Below are 6,884 nucleotides of genomic sequence, written 5' to 3'. Positions count from 1 at the left end.
TTAGAATGTCTAAAAAGATGAACTAGACTAACAGAGGTTAGAGAATGTAAGAAAAGTAAGAGAACATAAGAAAAGTAACTATTACCCAATGGGGTATGCTCAAAATTAGATTGTGCTAGAGAAAGTTAGATAGTGAGATCTCGCTGGCTTTGTCATCTCAGCCATTGACATAGTACTCATGGCATGAAGGCATTCAGTAAACAGTGATCGGTTAATACTGAATGAAAGAATGAACTCTGTGGGCTATGTGATTAGATGGGGTAATTAAATCTAGAAGAAGGAGCTGTGTTTGATAAAGAAATGTTTAGCTCAGAGACACGGCTACCTTGCATCAAAAACCCCAGCAGGGAAAACAGTCAAGCTTTGGATTGAGCAAGCCCAATTCCAGGGTCTAGTCACTTAACCTTGATAGCTTGCTCTACTGTTAACTAAGTAGGTGGGGCCCCATTCATACTAACAACTCACGTCCACTGTTGTAGAGTGTTAGGCCTGACAGGACCTTGATAGGCATCAAATGAAACTGAGCCTGGGGAAGGCAGGGCCAAGTTGACAATGAGAAAGTGTCCCAACCCGGATCTCCTGATGGGCCGGTGGGCCTTGGTGGAAGTGGGGACTTGGGCTATAGGTGGTCATTCACCCAGGTTCCCATCAAGTGGACAGTGAAAGGGGGGTGAATGGGAAGACATTGACTACCAACCTTCTGCTCTGTCCACAGAGAAGACTTGGGCCAAGACTCTGGACCATCTTGCCCTCCCTAGGAACTCAATGAGTCTGAGTCTTGTCAGCCTGAACCAGGTGCCCGTGGAATCTCACGAGGACTCAGACTTTGTCTGGGTGATACACTGCTTGTTCTAGCGCAGGGCATGGGCACTCCAGTTCATGGGCTCTCGTGATGCGGAGAACTGTGGAGCATGTGACCAGATCTTAACACAGCAAAATATTCATCGCACCAGTTACAGCGCAGGGAGACGGCTCTGCAGAAGTCCAGATGGTGCTTTTCTGAGCAGGGAGGGGACCCTGATGAGCTGTCCTCATCATCCTTGTATTTTACAACACGGTGTGTGGACCAACAACTTTCCTGCTGTCCTTTCCTTCCTGATTCAACTCTAACACTGCAAAGTTGTGACTCTGGGTCACCGACCGCAGCTAGAGGGATCTGGGTACAGTAATCATTCGCCTCGCTGAACTCTCTAGAAACAACAATGGTCTCCATGGTGTCCAAACAGTCCTTGAGCCAACAGGCAGCTATCTGTACGTGGACTTAATGATCAGGGAAACACTTTGCAAGGGAAATTGTCACAGTCGAGCTTTTGTGGGTCACTTACGATCGCCTAGCGATTTTCCACTCCACCGAGAGGTGGTGCGGCCCTGACGGGTAGACTCGAGCCACAGCTTTCAACTCAGTTCAGAACATGGGAGGGCTGAAACGGATCCAGGGCACAAATGGTTTGTTGACATACTTTCAGACATTTGATATATCTGGCCTCAACACACAAAAATGCATTGGCAGAGAGGTCAGATGCTCGGGTGTTCCTGATTTAAAAAAAAAAAAAAGCTTTTGAACAGCTACTGTCCTGAGAGCTGAGAACCAGAGAGAGAACGTGACATAGTGTCACACAGCTGACATCAGAGCTGATCAAAGAGTCAGCAGAAGCCACACACCAGGGGTCAGTGGAAATGGACACAGCTTATTTACGGGTGGCTGGAAATTCATCATCAGAATTGTTTTCCTTTTTTCCACACAATTTCATAGTCTTACACAGGTGTAAGTAGCCAAGCAGCATCCCCATTCTCTGTGAGTGAACTGTTTGCTATACTCAGTTAACAAACCGGCACTAAATCCCTCCCGAGTATCATCCGTGTGCTGTTAGGAATACATGTATAATATATGATTTATTAAATATACACGTACGTAATGTGATATACATAGTAAATACACGCTTCTATCCATAAACTCCATTTATTTCTTCACTTCTAAGTATATGATCAACTCAGACTGCTTTGAATTGTCTCTCTTCATTCAACTTTGTATCTTGGTTTTTCCTCCATGCTGATCTCTCTGGAACCTCGGCACTCTGTCGGTGGCCGCATACTCTTTGACTGGATGAATGTATTGACGTGTATTTAGACACCTGACCGTCTGTGGAACTTCAGACTGTTTCTCGTGTTCTCCTATTGAAGTCACGGCTTCGGTGAAGTTGCTTGTGTATAAAACGCTAGGACGTGAGTGAGTGCTTCTGGAGAAGAGGTATCTAGAAGTGAGAATGTGAGGTCACTTGTCTGGGGAGGGTTTCACTTCAGTCGCAAGTTTACCTTAATGTCCAAAGTTCCACTCCTGAGCTTTGAGGGCCGGCAGGAGCCATGCATTTGTATTTACATGCTACTTGGAATCATCATATCAACCTGTGAGAACAAAACATGTTCCTCATTTCATAAAAACAACAACAACCTGGGGCTGGAGAGATGGCTCAGTGGTTAAGAGCACTGGCTGTTCTTCCACAGGACCTGGGTTCAATTCCCAACACCCACATGGCGGCTCACAACTGTCTGTAACTCCAGTTCCAGGGAATCCAATACCCTCATGCAGTCAAAACAACAATGCATATTTAAAAAAAAAAAAAAAAAAAAGGTGGGTCTTCCCATTTGAAAAAAACAACAACCTACCAAACTAGGAACAGAGGGAATTATTTCAACTTCATAAAAAGTATATATATATATACATACACATATAATGTCATAGTTAATGGTGACAGACTGAACACTTTCTCTTTGATATTTGAGAATAAGACCAAAAAAAGTATGATTTCAACATCTTATTCAACTTAGCACCAGAAGGTCTAGCTAGTACAGTAAGGTAAGAAAAAAACAAAAACAGGTATATGTATTAGAAGAAAGAAATAGGACTGTTTCTGGCTGGACATGATGTGTTTATCTGTGTAGACAATATCAAAGAATCTATAAAGCATAATGAAGAACAAAAATGGCTAGGACTCAGAAGTAAGCTAAAGAAGTTTGCAGAGTGTAGAACATAAAATAACTGAATGCATTTCTCCGTCATTCTAAGAATGTACATGGGGAAATGGAAGTTAACAGGAAAATGCCATTTATAATCACCCGAAGAAAATGCAGTCGTTTATATGTATTTAAAAACATACATAACAAAGTAAACAGAGTCTGGAGAGATGGCTCAACCATTAAGAGCCCTGGCTGCTCCTCAAGAGGACCCAGCATCAACGCAGTGGCCCACAAACATCTGTAATTCCAGTTCCAGGGTATCGGACACCCTTTTCTGGCTTCTGTGGGCACCAGGCACGCAAGTGGTGCACAGACATGCATGCAGACAAAACATCACATACATAAAATAAAATAAATCTTTATTGCTGCTGTTGTTTTGAGACAGGGTTTCTCTGTGCAGCTCTGGCTGTCCTGAAATTTGCTCTGTAGATCAGGATGGCCTTGAACTCAAAAATCCACCTGCATCTGCCTTCTGAGTACTGAGGTTAAAGGCGTACACTGCCATCCAGTTTATACAAATAAATCTTTTTTGTTTTTTGTTGTTGTTGTTCTGTTTTTCAAGACAGGGTATTTCTATATAGCCCTGGCTGTCCTAGAACTCACTCTGTAGATCATGCTGTCTTTGGACTCACAGAGATCCACCTGCCTTTGCTTCCCAAGTGCTAGCATTAAAGGTATCCACCACCATCTGGCATAAAATACCTTTTTTTAAAATTTAAGATATATATAAATAGTATTCTATGCTGAAAATAATAAATGGATACAACTTTTTGTTACTGATTTGCCTACCACACATATGAGTGCAAACCACAGATATAATACTGTATTTTAGAACCTAAAAGTGCATACAATGTGCTATACATGGCTATTGTACAATATGACACAAAGCTGTTCAAATCACCTATCTATATGTTCATTCTAATAGTCTATGTGAGCATCTATGGATTTTACAATCTCTGTGGAGTTTGTGGAACTAGGTCCCCAAGACACAAAGGGACAACTGTGTATAACATGATATTTTAAATTTTTTCTGAAATTTATTTAATCTTTATTTTATGCTTGTGTGTGTTTTGTGTGTGTATATGTATGTGTATCACATGTGTACCACATGTGTGCAGTGTCCAAGGAGGCCAGAAGAGGGCATCTGATTTCATTGAAACTAGAGTTACAGACAGTTGTCAGCCACCATGTAGGTGTTAGGAATCAAACCCTGGCCCTGTAGAAGAACAATCAGTGCTCTTTACTGAGCCATTTTTCCAACCCTTTATAATATGACTTTTTTTTTTTTTTTTTTTCTCGAGACAGGGTTTCTCTGTGTAGTTTTGCGCCTTTCCTGGGACTCACTTGGTAGCCCAGGTTGGCCTCGAACTCACAGAGATCCACCTGGCTCTGCCTCCCGAGTGCTGGGATTAAAGGTGTGCGCCACCACCACCACCACCACCACCACCACCACCACCACCACCACCCGGCTATAATATGACTTTTATGTCTCTTATTCCTATCCCATCTCCCCTTACTAGAATAAAAGCAGGTAGTTCATTTCCTGAGGTGTCAATGTATTCCCAATGTCTAGAATAGTACACATCATTGGTAACTACTGGTTGAATTTACCGTTGAATAAAGTCTGGAGCAATTAACAAGTCGGATCTCATTTTCTTTGGTCTTCACAGAAAGTTTTGAAAAGCCTGCCAAAAGATAGCATGCCATCCATTTTACAGGTAAAGCAACAGAGTACAAGAGGCTCAGGGTCTCCTTTCATTTATTTAAAACAGTGTTGTTCATGTATTTAGCAAACATTTATTGAATAGGTGTCATGGGTGGCAAACTAAGCTTAGGGAAAGAGCTGTTTACATCTGTGCCTGAGTGTCTCTGCTCTTAAACACATGACCTCCTTCTGAGATGCAGCAAAAGCACACATACCCCAGTTACAAAGCAGTGTGTGTGAGAGAGATCTTGAACTTCCTAAGGGCAGAGGCTGTGGAGTCTGGCCCAGCCTCCTCCGCCGTTCCCGCCCTCAGTTTTGACACTTGTAAGGTAGCACTGGCAAAAAATAAAAAAATAACCACTTCACGGAATTGTCACAGGCTCTTGACGCAACGCACGGGAAGCATTGTTCTCTGTCAACGTGTGTTCTGCCGTCCTTCCCAGCCAAGGGGCTCTATCCGATCTGGGTCCTGTAATCTGCATGACAATGCCAATGGGCTTATTCTTTTCATTTCCCAATATAAAGATGTATCGGATAAGCTTTTTCAAGCCCAAGATTGTACCGCGCCCTCTCACCACGGTGCCTCTCAGCAGGCGGAGTGCCCAGTGCGACCCCAGGTCAGGAGGGGCTCTGCTCCGGCCTGCTTCCCGTAGCATCTGTCCCCAGCAAGGACGAGCGGAGGAGGTCCAGCTGCAAGGCTGAAGTGGAAAGTCGTAGAGGTGGAAGCAAAGGGCTCTGCTTCCAATAGCTGCAGCTGTCTAGCGGCTGAGCTATTTTTAAACCCCTTTTCAGACCCCTCCGCCGCCGCCGCCACCCCCGTGCTCGCAATGGATCTATTTTCTTAACTGCCAAGAGATAATGCTTAAAAATGGATAGCTTGAAAATATTCCGCGGCGCTCGTAAAAAAAAAAAAAAAAATGACCGAAATAGATAGCATATATAAGACGGCCTTTGTGTGGAGCAGCAGAGGACAGTGTGGCGAAGTCTCTCAGACCCCAGGGCAGCGCAGCCGCTGGATCCGTGGCTGACAAGCGTGGCTTTGTGTCTTGATGTGTGCTGTGCCCAGAAAAGGCAAGAAAACCAGTCATTGTGGAGGACATCAGAGACCTGCCATTTAAAGTGGCCATCCATCCCGGGCAAACAGGAGACCCCAAAATAACTTCCAAAGAAGGGCCCTTGACTTGGACACTGCCTTATCTAGGGAGCCTGTCCAAACCGTCTCACTTGAACATGTCTTTGTCCCTTCCCTGAACTCTGGAACGTTTTCTGCCCCACTGGGTAGAACCGCTGCTCAAGCAGTCGTGTGTTACAGATGGAGGAATCATCCTCACTTCCCACTACCAGTCAACTCCTACCAGTTTTATCTTCTAAATCTAATTATTTTTCAAGTCTTAGCCTCTTTGCATCTTCCTCCCCATGCCCCAGCCGCTGCCCTGATTCAGCAGTGCTTGCAAACAAAAACAAGAACAAAAAAACCCTCTGGGTTTTTGCAAGAGCATCCAATCTAACCTTTTCGTGTGTTCATGTAGGGTGGGCTGGAGGGTTGAGGGTGTGTATCTTTGTGTATGTGCAGTGCACATGTACATGGGGTGCATGTATCTCTAGGTGTGCCTGCGTGTGGAGATCAGAGGACAGCTTCAGATGCCGTTCCTCAGGGACCATCCACCCTGTTTATTTATTTGGACAAGGTCCACCACTGGCCTGGAACTCGCAAAGTAAGCTAAATGGTCTGTCCTGCCACCCAGGGGTCTCTGCCTTCTCAGAGCTGGGACAAGTGCCAGCCACCATGCCCAGCTTTGCGTGTGTGTGTGTGTGTGTGTGTGTGTGTGTGTGTGTGTGTGTGTGAATTCTAAGGATTGAACTCAAGTCTTTGTGCCTTTAAGGCAAGCACTTTTCTGACAGCTATACCCCACCCCAACCCTCCAATCTAATCTTGCTGTACCTGTTTAGTTGATGTTGTTGTTGCTGTTGTTGTTGTTGCTATTGTTGTTGCTGTGGTTGTTTTTGTTGTTGCTGTTGCTATTGTTGTTGCTGCTGTTGTTTTAACCTCCTTCACCATTTGATGTAGGGATTCTTTAGAAATTAAATGTCATGTCAGCTCCTGCTTAGACTTTTTTGATGTTACTCAGCTGCCCTCAGGAAACCGGTGAAGCCCTTCCGTGTG

At 44.4% G+C, this 6,884-nt stretch overlaps 1 long non-coding RNA gene across 1 annotated transcript; it reads right to left on the bottom strand.

The window, feature by feature from the left end:
* Positions 1-1,979: 1,979 nt before the first annotated feature.
* On the bottom strand, positions 1,980-5,464 carry LOC114694851. Its single transcript, XR_003734763.2, has 3 exons — positions 5,296-5,464; positions 4,627-4,700; positions 1,980-2,252 (listed from the first exon to the last, which is right to left on the bottom strand). It is a non-coding gene; the product is annotated as an uncharacterized LOC114694851 (long non-coding RNA).
* Positions 5,465-6,884: the final 1,420 nt, after the last annotated feature.

This window comes from Peromyscus leucopus, chromosome 20, assembly GCF_004664715.2.
Source record: "Peromyscus leucopus breed LL Stock chromosome 20, UCI_PerLeu_2.1, whole genome shotgun sequence".
Taxonomy (NCBI): Eukaryota; Metazoa; Chordata; class Mammalia; order Rodentia; family Cricetidae; genus Peromyscus; species Peromyscus leucopus.
Note: the sequence above shows the minus strand (reverse complement) of the source record. Positions and strands in the feature narration are given on the sequence as shown.